Source organism: Hemitrygon akajei, chromosome 8 (genome assembly GCF_048418815.1).
Source record: "Hemitrygon akajei chromosome 8, sHemAka1.3, whole genome shotgun sequence".
NCBI lineage: Eukaryota > Metazoa > Chordata > Chondrichthyes > Myliobatiformes > Dasyatidae > Hemitrygon > Hemitrygon akajei.
Window position 1 is genome coordinate 157,032,917 of NC_133131.1, and position 14,639 is coordinate 157,047,555.

General features: G+C 40.3%; 1 protein-coding gene across 3 annotated transcripts in view; it reads left to right on the top strand.

The window, feature by feature from the left end:
- The window catches only part of cnpy1 (canopy FGF signaling regulator 1), a 72,393-nt gene that overhangs the window by 39,738 nt on the left and 18,016 nt on the right, over positions 1–14,639 (top strand). The window lies entirely within an intron of this gene.

Consider the following 14,639-nt stretch of genomic DNA (forward strand, 5'->3'; position numbering starts at 1 on the left):
ACATTTACCACTCTTCAATTTAATAGAATTATAATGGGCAATTAAAATTGTATCCTCTATCGGTGAACTTCATATTCTTCTTGGTCTTTAATCTCTACATTTATTATATGAATATTTAATAGTTTATGACAGTTCACTAAATGTTCATTGGTTGTTTGGGTTTTGCTTATGTGTATTTTGTTTATAAATTTTATTGTATTTTTTGTTTCCTATAAATGCCTGCAAGAAAATGAATCTCAATGTCATATATAGTGACATGTATCTACATTGGTAATACGTTTACTTTGAGTTTGACTAGAAGGTTAATTCTAAGTTGCATCAATTTTCAAAAAAAACAGCTGCTTTTTTTTGGGAATAAAGTATATCAGTAAAGGTAGGAAATTGGAAAAATGGTCAAAGGATGATGTGGATTTGAAATCCTACCCACTGTCTAATCAGGTGTTATGATCTGTATAACCAAAGATAAAATATTTTGAAATATCATACATGGCAGAAGAAGAAAAGGAAACACTTAAGTAGCATTAACCTTCTGCCTGTAGGTAATGTCTCAGCCATAGTAAGAAATACTTGTAAATTTTAGAATATTTTGTTACTTAAGGAAGCTTTCAAAGAGAGATGATTTACATACAAAGTAGGGAAAAGAAGGATATCTAAAAGTAGAGCTTACTCAGTGATCTAAAGATAGACCTGAAATGAGATGGTGAAAAGGGATTTAAGAAAATTATACGATGAATTCAATATAGTAGAAATCTAATCTAATCTGAACATGAAAGTCACAGAAGATAACTTGGAAGAAAACATTAATGAAAGTAGATTACTGACCATAAAAAAAGAATGCAAGTATTCTGTAAATGTTTAAGTTGTAATGAAAAGTGTAATTAAAGGAAGATGAGGCTGTCCAACAAAGAAATTTGGTGTGCAATGAGTACTTTGCATCTGTCTTCACTGGGAAAGGGTGGGGTATAATTGTCTTAGTACACAATAGGGAATAAAATTAAAGGGGAATGAGATTAGTTGAATAGCTCTTTTAAAGTATTGTGACACACACTTTTTGTTCTATATAATTCATCCCAATTATTTTTCAAAATGGTTAGAAGTTCCTTTCCTCCTCGAATTTGTTAGCTGCATACCCCTTGGCTTGAAGCAGTTCTGTACCTGGATTAATGTCTTTTGGTTTAATGCTCATTGTGTACTTGACACATAACCAAGATAATTAATTATTAAAATGCTATTCTTTGGATTATTATTGCTCTGTCTACTACTTATGGTGTCTTGATCGGTATTCTTTGCTTAATCAAAAGAAAATCCAATTAGGCACAATGGTTATTCATTTTGCATTGTTTTCCCTGGGTGGTTGGCTCAACAAAACATTTGCTTCAGAAAAACTAAAAATGTACATATGATCAGCAAATTAAGGTAAATCTGTAGAGGAAAAACAGCTAATGTTTCATCTTGATGATGTGAAGAGTGGTCATCAGTATTAATGTGTTTTCACCACAGATGCTGTCTGACTTGATGAATATTTCATTTTTATATCAGATTTCTACCATCTGTATTGCTTTAATTATGTAATAAAAGTTTTGTTTTCTTTCTCAACATGCACAAGATGCTACCAAAACTGGCAGACTTCCAGTTCCTAGTACTTGATAAGCTACCTTCTGGAACTACTATAGAGGTTTGATTTAACTGAGTATTTTGCTGGGCCATTTGGAGGACATTTTAATGGTCAGCTACATTATCATGGGTGAGGTACAGATGACAGTTTAATGAGGCCTGGATCCTAGAGCCAGCTATAAGTTAACTTGCTGGTCTCAAATCATCTTTTCTGATTGTATTTTGTTTATGGAAGTAGTTCAGACAGTTTCTTTTCAGCCAGTTATGGTGGGATTTCAACTCCAAAGTTCGGCTTGGGCTTTATTAGCAATGTGTTGCTACACTGCTATAGATGATGTTAATGAGCTACATATATCAGACATCTGTGTTGAGCAAGATATATTAGTTAGTAATTGTTAACTGTTAGCAGCAGGAGGTGGCTTAAAACCATCAAAGTTAACGTGGATTTAAAATTGGATTTGATGCTTGGCAGATAAAAGTATTTTGTGTCCTGGAAATCCATGGTGACTTCGAAATGCCTACTGTTTTGAAAAACTGAAGGCTCCTATAGAGCCTAATTGGCTTGTATTTAGCTCTGCACAGAGGTTTATATGGACAGTAGTTTTTGATTAAGTGCATTTCTATCTTATTACCCAGTTGAAATGCAGTACATTTTAAATAATACATAGTAATAATAAGTTTGGTTAAGATGCTCATCATCAAGCATCTATTCAACAGCAACTTCAGACATGGTAGGTTGTGCACACAGAATTTGGGAACTTTAGGGAGTTCGCTCTGCCGCAAGCTGTGTGAAAGCAACATCTTACTAGCTGGCTCTACATTTGAGTGTATAAATGCTGTGAAGTTCCTTTGGTTGCATTTTAAAAATAGACCAAACTTCCACAGGAAAGTTGGGCTCATTTCATTTCAAGTGCCCATTTTAATGGCACCACGAGTCTCAATTGCTATTATTAACTTCCTGAAAATTAATTGATAACTGTGGACCTGCAGTTTTCAGCTTGTAATTATTTTTATAATTTGTTTTTAAATCTAAATTATGTTGAATTTTAATCAAATCTTTCTTTATCTCTACATTTTTCTTTCTGTACCTGTTTAGAGATTTTAATTCAAACTTGTGTTGGCTCATCTACTGAGCTGTTCATTATCGCTTCTTCAGTATAATACCAAAGATGCCCAAAAGCTTTCCTTGTCACTCTGGGTTCCTTTCCATATTGACTGTTCATGGAATGCTAATGATGCACCATGCAGGACAGCTGCCTCCTTGAGATGTGGATGGAGCAAATTGTAATTCAATCAGTTATTCAGATTTGATTTTTGTCTCTGAAGTTTATTGGTAGTAGTTTAAGATATAGGGAAACATTGGCAAGACCATTATAATGCTAAGGAGGCATGTGACAAATCTCACTGCCTTACAGGTCCAATTCAACCTTAATAATACTTTGAAATGAGTGGGTAGAGAATTCCAAATTATTGGGCAATCACAACATTGAATGGTGCAGAATCACCAAATCAGGATAACAAATATGGTGATGGCTTAATGAATGCTCGTCTTATCCATTTTGGTAAGAAAGACAAACTCTTTGTAACAAAACTAGAAGATGTTGCTTTTTTATTGCTAATACTAAGAAAAAAGTAATTTAATAAAATAATTACATCAATATAACCATTTTGGAAGAAATGACAGTTATGAAAATTTGAACACACTCTTAATTGACTACTTCCTCAAATTACATCTTAAAAAAAAAACCAGGATATCCTACAAACAAAGCCAAACTAACTATCAACCCCTAACTTTCAAAACTTGGATTAATCCTGACTCTCAGTAATAATTCCAATAATTCCTTTCAGTAATTTCCCTACAATTAACTATTCCCTACTTCCTCAAATTGACTAACTGCTTCTTGCTGTGCCCAACATGCTTAATTAAAACACAACAAAATTCAAGTGAAATCAAAGACAGCACTTTGTCATTTGGAATGCCAGTGCATTCAACTTCATACATAAAATAAACTAAAGGCTTAAGGATTAATTTCAAGTAGCTAAGCTAGTGAGAGATAATTGAAGTATTATTAATGTAAGTTAGCCAAGATACATTTTCTGTGACACAGAATATATGGAAATAATTATATAAATTCAGTGAGTGTTCTGTGCAAGTCTCTGTGCCTGTTCCTGCTGGCTAAAATGGATGAAGTATTTTCCGCTTCATGAAATTAATGCAGCAATGAGCAGTAACCTCTGAGGTGTTGCAGGTATCTAGTAACATTGCTCACAGATGAGATACCAAATGATTAGAGGCAGCAAATGCTGTACTTTTTTTTATTTATAATGATAAGCCAGGTAATTTGAGTCCAGTGAGTTTAATATTGGGAAATTATTGGAAGGAATCATTACTGAAAGTCAGGATTAACCCAACTCTTGAAAGTTAGGGGTTGATAGTTAACATGACCTTGTGGGATATCCTTTTTTTTAATCTTTAAGTTTTTACTTGAAGATATAACAGGATGAGAACAATGTGGTGGATTTAGTTTTCATGGATTTCAGTAAGGCCTTTAATAAGGTCCCACATTGAAGGCTGGTCCAGAAGCTTGGAGCTCTCCATGGAGAAGCCATTCATGGGCCATGTGCATTTGAGGAATGGTTAGTTTGCACCTTTCTAAAGTCTGTATCATCTCTTTAGTCTTGTCCTTGTTGAGATTCAAGCTGTTGTGCTCACACCATTCTACCAGCTGGTCTACCTCCTCTCTCTACACTGTCACAGTGAAGTAAGGCCGGGTAAGTTCCTTTCAAAGGAGAAAGTTTCAAAAGTTGAGACAAGTATTGGGTAGGTCATGGCAGCTGAGATCAGCCCCGTGGTTTGTTCATCTTGCAGCATGTGGGAAATCATGGATACTTCCAGTGTCCCTGACAACTATGTGTGCAGGAAATGTGTCCAGCTGCAGCTTCTGGCAGACCGCATTGAGCGTCTGGAGCTGCGACTGGATTCATACTGGAGCATCCGCGATGCTGAGAAAGTCGCGAATAGCACATTTAGTGAGTTGGCTGCACCTCAGGTAAAGGCTACACAGGCAGAAAGGGAAGGGGTGTCCACTAGATAGCATAGCAGTAGGCAGGTAGTGCAGAAGTCCCCTGAGGTCATCTCCCTCCTAAACAGATAGACTGTTTTGGATACTGCTGGGGGAGATGTCTCATCGGGGTAGGCAGCAGCAGCCAAGTTCATTGCATCATGGGTGGCTCTGCGGCACAGGAGGGAAGGAAAAGGAGTGGGAGAGCTATAGTGATAGGGGATTCGATTGCAAGGGGAATAGATAGGCATTTCTGCGGCCGCAAACGAGACTCCAGGATGGTACGTTGCCTCCCTGGTGCAAGGGTCAAGGATGTCTCTGAGCGGCTGCAGGACATTCTGGAATGGGAGGGTGAACAGCCAGTGGTCATGGTGCACATAGGTACCAACGATATAGGGAAAAAACGGGATGAGGTCCTACAAGGTGAATTTAGGGAGTTAGGAGATAAACTAAAAAGTAGGACCACAAAGGTAATAATCTCTGGATTACTACCAATGCCACGTGCTAGTCAGAGTAGAAATAGGAGGATATTTCAGATGAATACGTGGCTTGAAAAATGGTGCAAGGGGGAGGGATTCAAATTTCTGGGGCATTGGAACCAGTTCTGGGGGAGGTGGGACCGGTATAAACAGGACGGTCTGCACCTGGGCTGGACTGGAACCAATGTCCTAGGGGGAGCGTTTGCTACTGCTGTTCAGGAGGATTTAAACTAATGTGGCAGGGGGATGGGAACAAGTGCAGAGAGACAGAGGGGAGTAAAATGAGGGTAGAAGCAAAAAGTCTTAAGGTGAAAAGTAAAAGTGGCAGGCAGGCACATCCAGGGCAAAAAGCAAAAAGAGCCACTTTTCAACATAATTGTATAAGGCCTAAGAGTGTTGTAAAAACAAGCCTGAAGGCTTTGTGTGTCAGTGCGAGGAACATTCGTAACAAGGTGGATGAACTGAATGTGCAGATAGTTATTAATGAATATGATATTGTTGGGATCACAGAGACATGGCTCCAGGGTGACCAAGGATGGGAGCTCAACATCCAGGGATATTCAATATTCAGGAGGGATAGACAGGAAAGAAAAGGAGGTGGGGGTAGCATTGCTGGTTAGAGAGGAGATTAATGCAATAGAAAGGAAGGACATTAGCCTGGAGGATGTGGAATTGATATGGGTAGAGCTACATAACACTAAGGGGCAGAAAATGCTGGTGGGAGTTGTGTACAGGCCACCTAACAGTAGTAGTGAGGTTGGGGATGGCATTAAACAGGAAATTAGAAATGCATGCAATAAAGGAACAGTAGTTATAATGGGTGACTTCAATCTACATATTGATTGGGTGAACCAAATTGGTAAGGGTGCTGAGGAAGAGGATTTCTTGGAATGTATGCGGGATGGTTTTCTGAACCAACATGTCGAGGAACTAACTAGAGAGCAGGCCATTCTAGATTGGGTATTGAGCAATGAGGAAGGGTTAGTTAGCAATCTTGTTGTGCGAGGCCCCTTGGGTAAGAGTGACCATAATATGGTGGAATTCTTCATTAAGATGGAGAGTGACATAGTTAATTCAGAAACAAGGGTTCTGAACTTAAAGAAGGGTAATTTTGAAGGTATGAGACGTGAATTAGCTAAGATAGAATGGCAAATGATACTTAAAAGGGTTGACGGTGGATATGCAATGGCAAGCATTTAAAGATCGCATGGATGAACTACAACAATTGTTCATCCCAGTTTGGCAAAAGAATAAACCAGGGAAGGTAGTGCACCCGTGGCTGACAAGGGAAATTAGGGATAGTATCAAGTCCAAAGAAGAAACATATAAATTAGCCAAAAAAAGCGGCACACCTGAGGACTGGGAGAAATTCAGAGACCAGCAGAGGAGGACAAAGGGCTTAATTAGGAAAGGGAAAAAAGATTATGAGAGAAAGCTGGCAGGGAACATAAAAACTGACTGTAAAAGCTTTTATAGATATGTGAAAAGAAAAAGATTGGTCAAGACAATTGTAGGTCCCTTACAGTCAGAAACAGGTGAATTGATCATAGGGAACAAAGACATGGCAGACCAATTGCATAACTACTTTGGTTCTGTCTTCACTAAGGAGGTCATAAATAATTTTCCGGAAATTGTAAGGGACCGAGGGTCTAGTGAGATTGAGGAACTGAGGGAAATACATGTTAGTAGGGAAGTGGTGTTAGGTAAATTGAAGGGATTAAAGGCAGATAAATCCCTGGGGCCAGGTGGTCTGCATCCCAGAGTGCTTAAGGAAGTAGCCCAAGAAATAGTGGATGCATTAGTGATAATTTTTCAAAACTACTTAGATTCTGGATTAGTTCCTGAGGATTGGAGGGTGGCTAATGTAACCCCACTTTTTAAAAAAGGAGGGAGAGAAAAACCAGGGAATTATAGACCGGTGAGTCTGATATCGGTGGTGGGGAAAATGCTAGAGTCGGTTATCAAAGATGTGATAACAGCACATTTGGAAAGAAGAGAAATCATCGGACAAAGTCATCATGGATTTGTGAAAGGAAAATCATGTCTGACGAATCTTATAGAATTATTTGAAGATGTAACTAGTAGAGTGGATGGGGAGAGCCAGTGGATGTGGTATATTTAGATTTTCAAAAGGCTTTTGACAAGGTCCAACACAGGAGATTAGTGTGCAAACTTAAAGCACACGGTATTGGGGGTATGGTATTGATGTGGATAGAGAATTGGTTGGCAGACAGGAAGCAAAGAGTGGGAGTAAATGGGACCTTTTCAGAATGGCAGGCAGTGACTAGTGGGATACCACAAGGCTCAGTGCTGGGACCCCAGTTGTTTACAATATATATTAATGATTTAGACAAGGGAATTAAATGCAGCATCTCCAAGTTTGCGGATGACACAAAGCTGGGCGGCGGTGTTAACTGTGAGGAGGATGCTAAGAGGATGCAGGGTGACTTGGATAGGTTAGGTGAGTGGGCAAATTCGTGGCAGATGCAATTTAATGTGGATAAATGTGAGGTTATCCACTTTGGTTGCAAGAACAGGAAAACAGATTATTATCTGAATGGTTGCTGATTAGGAAAAGGGGAGGTGCAACGAGACCTGGGTGTCATTGTACACCAGTCATTGAAGGTGGGCATGCAGATACAGCAGGCGGTGAAAAAGGCAAATGGTATGTTGGCATTCATAGCAAAAGCATTTGAGTACAGGAGCAGGGAGGTTCTACTGCAGTTGTACAAGGCCTTGGTGAGACCGCACCTAGAGTATTGTGTGCAGTTTTGGTCCCCTAATCTGAGGAAAGACATTCTTGCCATAGAGGGAGTACAAAGAAGGTTCACCAGATTGATTCCTGGGATGGCAGGACTTTCATATGAAGAAAGACTGGATCGACTAGGCTTATACTCACTGGAATTTAGAAGATTGAGGGGGGATCTTGTTGAAACGTATAAAATTCTAAAGGGATTGGACAGGCTAGATGCAGAAGATTGTTTCCGATGTTGGGGAAGTCCAGAATGAGGGGTCACAGTTTAAGGATAAAGGGGAAGCCTTTTAGGACCGAGATGAGGAAAAACTTCTTCACACAGAGAGTGGTGAATCTGTGGAATTCTCTGCCACAGGAAACAGTTGAGGCCGGTTCATTGGCTATATTTAAGAGGAAGTTAGATATGGCCCTTGTGGCTAAAGGAATCAGGGGGTATGGAGAGAAAGCAGGTACAGGGTTCTGAGTTGGATGATCAGCCATGATCATACTGAATGGCGGTGCAGGCTCGAAGGGCCGAATGACTACTCCTGCACCTATTTTCTATGTTTCTATGTCTCATCATTGTTGTCGATGAGGCCAACCACTGCTGTGATTTCATTTGAACTGGATCTAGCGTTACAGTCATGTGTCAAAGGCATGAACAGCTTTGGACTGAGCATACAAGCCCTAGGGGAGCGCCAGTGCTTAGTATGATGGAGCTAGGGGTGTTTCTGCTAACATGGACTGACTGGTCTTTCAAGAAGTAAAAGCTCCAGTTACAGAGAGAGGCATTGGGACCCAATGAGGACAGTTTACCCACCAGCTTCTGAAGAATGATCTTATTGAATGTCAAGCTAAAGTCACTAAACAGCATCCTGGTGTATGAGGCACCATTTTCTGGGGTAGAGCAGAACAGAGTGGAGTGCAGAGTCTGTGGCATCATTCATTTATTTGAATGATAAGTGAACTGCAAAAGGTCTAATGTAGCAGGAAGATTGGATTTAATGTGATCTGTATCCAGATGCTCAGAGCACTTCATTGTTGCTGAGGTTAGTGCCACTGGATAGTAATCGTTATGGCAGGATACTGTCACCCTCTTGGGCACTGGGATGATAGTGGCTGCCTTGAAGCCTGGGGATTCAGTGGATTGTTTCAGAGAGATGTTGAATATTGTCAGTTAGAACCTCTGTTAGCTACACTGCATAGTCCCTCAGCACCCAACCAGCTATGTTATCAGGCCCCCCTTTACGTGAGTTGCCCCTGGCTAGGGAATTCTTCACAGTAAAGCTTGTGTACATTGATGACTTTTTAAAGTGAGTTACTTATGATAGCTAAATTACACAACTATCTTGGACAAATGTTAACTTGGGTGGAGAATTGGCAGGTAAAATATAAGCCCAACAAGTGGGAGATCTATTAAAGGTAGGGACAATACTGTAAATGTTAGGACTCCAGTGTATTCAAGAACAGAGGGACCTTTACGTACAGTTCATAGAATCTTAAAGTCACAACACAGAATCATGAGTAGATAAAGAAAGCATATGGATGGCTTTATTAACCAGAGTATTGAAAGTAAAAGCATGGTGATCATGGTACAGTTTTATAAAACTTTGTTTAGACTAAAAAAGTTGTAATTCCACTATAGACCCTGCAAGGGAAATGCACCATGATGTTGTCGGGTAATGATGGAGTTTCTCAATTGTAAAGAGAGACTGGATAGTCTGTGGCAAAAAAAAAACTGCTGGACAAACTTGGTAGGTTTACCAGCATATGTGGAGGCAAAAGGATGGCCAATATTTTGGGCTGTGCTGCCAGACTTGATGCAGGGTCTTGACCTGAAAAGTCAGCTATCCTTTTCCCTCCACAAATGCTGCTGTATCTACTGAGTTCCTTCAGTAGTAACTCTGGATGATGAGAGATGTTGCAAATTTAGTCAAGAAGCAAAGGTTGAGGAAGCTGAAGTCAGACAAGGTCTGTGGAAGCAAGCTGAAGGGTTAAACTGCAGGAGGGTTAAATCAGGCCAAGAAAATTGTTATGTATGATTACGGAAAATCCCAAGCCATTTTACACATTTAAAAACAATTGAGTGGCTAGGGAAAGGACAAAGCAACTCATAGACAAATGAGAGAATTTACAGTGGAACCATAGAAAATCAGCAAGGTACTAAATGAATACTTCTGTATCGGTATTTACGAGGGAGAAGAACATGGAGGATGATGAAGTCAGGGAGGGGTATGTTGATATCAAAGAGGAGGTGTTGTGTCTTGAAGAACATAAAAGTGTATTAGTCCCCAGAGAAATAAATGAAGTGATTGCAGGGGCCTTGACTGAGATCTGTTATCCTTGTTAATGAAATGTGAGATCCCAAAAGACCAGAGAATAGTCGAGATTTGTTTTCTCGAAGAGGACAAACCAGAAAATTATAGGCCTGTGTACCTTCATCAATGTTAAAGAAATTATTGGGGATATGATTGGCATGGACTAGAAGGGCCAAGATGGCCTGTTTCCATGCTGTAATTGTTGTATGGTTATATGATTTACTTTCATTTAGAAAACCATATACTTACTAAGGAAAACCAATGTGGTTTTATGTGTGTGAGAGGGAATAAGACCATAAGACATAGAAGCAGAATTGGGCCATTCAACCCATCGAGTCTGCTCCACCATTCCATCATGGCTGATCCCAGATCCCACTCAACCCCATACACCTGCCTTCTCACCATATCCTTTGATGACCTACCGATCAGGAAACTATCAACTTCTGCCTTAAATATATGCACAGACTTGGCCTCCACTGCAGTCTGTGGGTTGAACATAATCGATCAGTAGATATTGTATGCAGCTACCTTTTGTAAAAGCTGTCAATAAGATCCTCAATAGCAGACTGATTTTAAATATATGGGTTCCATGATTTTCATATACTGGATTTAAGATTGTCTTGGCCATAGACCAAGGGTAATAGAAGAGGGATGTTATTTTGCTGGAGGTCAGTGACAATTGCTGTTTCACAGAGATCAGTGCTGGGATCTCTGTTTATAAGATTTGAGCAAAAATGTAGATGTGCTGAATAGTAAGTTTGCAGACAACACAAAAAAATGGCCGAGTTCTAGATAGTGAGGAAGGTTGTCAAAGGATACAGCTGGATAGAGATCTATTAGAAATATGGACAGAGGAAAGGCAGATGGAGTTTAATTCAGACAAATATGGTGTTGCACTTAGGGGAGGTCATTTGAGAGGAAAGTATACAGTAAATGGCAGGACCCTTGGGATAGTTCTCAAACTGGAAAGCTAAGTACACCCTATCCTTGTTATATGCATCTTCAGACAATGCGGATTCATAGGAATGAGAGGAATCTATTTCTACCAACTTCTCCTTTTTATGCTTCCAAAACTCAGTTATGCAAGGAGCACTACTTTCACGCCAATACAAGTCACGTGCACACGCCTCACAGTCTCACTCGTGCCAGTCTCGCATTGGTTTTGGCAACATGTGGATGTGCAATCTTGCACTCTTAAACTTTTGTTGTTTTTACCTACAGTGCAGTGATTTTGTGCTTGAAATATTTAACTATGCCTCCTAAGCATCCGATGTCAAGTCCTGGGCCATCAGCCAAGCGGCAAAGAACTGCTTTAACACTTGGAAAAAAAAGTTGGAAATTATGGGTCAGTGGAGTCTGGAAATCAATTTGGGAGGAGTGTGTGCACACCCTCAAGGGGTTTCCTGCCTTCACTGCAGCCGTCCAGGATTGTGTGGCCCTGAGCCGTAAAATTGGTGGGGAAGGATTCTGAGATCTCGAGACTGCTGACGTGGTAGAACTCCTGGATTCTCATGATGAAGTATTAAGTGCGTTTAACTCAGACTGAAGGTGATAACAATGAAGAAAAATGTGTCGAGTTGCAGGTGAAGAATTTTACGGTGAAGCAACCGGCAGAATTTTTTAAGGCTGTGGAGCACTTGGCACAAATGGCGATGGACATCGACCCAAGTTTAGAACGGAGTCAGCGTTTCAGTCATTCCCTGCAGTCAAGCCTTCTTCCCTACAAGCAAATTTATGCTGAAAAACAAAATGCTACCAAGCAAACAAGCCTCACCACTTTCTTCAAACCAGTGTCATCTGCTGCCAATTGTACTGAGAATTCTGTGAGTCTTCCTTCACCCCTTACTGTCCTTGATGATCCTGACAACACACAACCATCCACCTCATCCATGTAAAGCTGCTCGACACCACAACAACCACTCATCTCCCAGAGTGAACACACCTGCCACTGTTGGTGAATGCTGTACACCCTAGTATGTTAACTTTCTATGATTTATTACATTGAATATTTCCTTAAATTGATGAAATATAATACAAATGTTGCCTTGTGGTACTGCTTTTGTGTCGTATTGGTATGAAAATGTGAATAAATTACAGATAAAACATACTTAGGAAGCCCTCTGGAACGTATCCCTATTTTCTCCATTTAAATAATTATTCACATTATGCATCAACTACGAGGGATGTATCCCCCGCATATAACGAGGATAGGGTGTAGATAGGATGATAAAGAAAGTGTAAGGCAGCAACAAGCTTTGTCTGATCCTGAGGTTGGCATGATAAACTGCTGGAGGACTCTGCAGGTCAGGCATAATCCAGGGATGGGAATGTACAGTTGCCATGTTGGGTTGAGACCCTTCATCTCAAAACAAATTTATTGTCATTCAGATTCAGTTTATTGTCATTTAGAAACCACAAATGCAATACAGTTAAAAAATGAGACAATGTTCCCCCAGAATGATATCACAAAAGCATATGACAAAACAGACTATACCAGAAAAATTTGGCAATCCCCAATCCAGAGTCCGGAGAGGCTGCTGCGTATTAATATCGCGCTACCGTCTTAGCACGTTCCCCAGAAAGGAGCTCCAAATCCACCAGACAAATGAGACCAAAAACTAAAGCTACAAGACCTGCACAAAACCACATAGTTACAACAGTGCAAACAATAGCATAATTGATAAAAAACAGACCATGGGCACAGTAAAAATAGTCCAAAGATGTTAAAGGACTATAAGTTCATAAGAAATCACCACACAGTTTCCACAAGTCCCCAGGGTCCCGACAGACTTGCCATCCCATGCTGGCGGCAGAAGGGAATACCCCTGCTATGGACTTCCATGGCGCTGCCCGACTCAGCCTCGCAGATGCAGCACACAGTGAAAGCTCCGTCAAACCCAGCCTCGCAGACACAGCACACACTGAAAGCGACCTGACCGCAGCGGACTCCGAGTCCGTCGAACCTCCGAGTCAATGACCATCCCCTCCGGCACAGCTTCTCCGAGCACCATCCTCTGCCGAGCATATTAAGACGACCCCGCCAACGGCCATTGGCAACGCAACCCCGAGGACTGAGGGCCTGTTCTTCCCAGCAGAGTCCCGGACCTTGCAGCAGCAGCAACAAAGAAGGTCTTCCTGGAGATGTTCCGGATGTTCCTCCGTGCTCCCACATCCGTTTTCAATTGATTATGGTTGCGCATGGCACCCCACTTCACAAATAACAGATAATCAGCTCCGGAGTGGCCACTGAAAGCTGCGTTGCGCCGCCATCTTGGAATTTCATAATCACGTATGCACATTTGCTATAGAAAATCTTGCTTGCACCATCACAGACACATACCATCAGATAAGTGGCATTCACAAAAGTAACATAAATATAAATGAAACACACTTAGAGCAAAAATGCCCATTTTAGTACAAAGTGATCTGTGTTGCTAAAATATAGTGAATAGGGTTTTGCAAGGTGCTTTAAGAACTAATTTTTGAAGGGTAGTAGCTGCTCTTGACCCTTGTAGTGTGGGACTTAAAACTTCTGTACCTCCTGTAGCTGCAAGAAGACAGTGGGTCTTGATAGATTCTGCCTTCTTAAGACAGCACATCATAGATGCCACCACTTGTAGGAAGTGTTTTGTGACCGTGGGTGGTATCCTCAACTCTCTGCAGCATCTTGTATTCCTGTGCACTTCAATTGCTGTATCAGACCATTGTGCACATTTGTTTTAGTGGATTGTGACCTTTGTGATATGATATTTGAACAGAAATGTAGGCATGATAAATAGTAGTTTTGAAGATTACATGAAAATTGGAGTCCTGATGAAGTATCAACTGCTGGTTTCCCTCCACAGATGCTGCCTGACTTGAGTTCCTCCAGCATTTTTTTTTAGCTCCAGATTCCAGCATCTACAGTCTCTTGTCACCTTCTAAGAGTAATATTGATCTTGCACATGACTTTGTAACCACAGAAGGTCACAGATCTGTAAGAAAATGACTGCACTTTATGTTGGTCTCTTAAATGAACCTTTTAAAGAAATGGGAAGTTGGGAAAGTCTGGCTTTCTGTTAGTAAATAAGAACGTCTCATATTTGGGGTTGAAAATCATACTGGAGGTAAATTGTAGGTATGATGCCATATTGGATATTTTACACAAGTGAGAAGATATAACCAAATAGCCCATTCAAAGGTCTAGAATCAGTTTCTGAATGAGTGCTGACATGTTTGTAAATATTACACGAGTAAGAGATTAAATCAATTTTTCCCCCTAATTATACAGTATTCTATTTGGGAGTTGTGCCAAGGAAGTTCGATGTCCCTGTGTCACCATGACTTATTTGAAGATGTGTTAAGCTCTATAACATGCTATTTAACACCTAAAAGGGTTTTTGTAGTTCTACATGAAAGGTTATGAATTAATGTATATTTTTAAGGACTGATC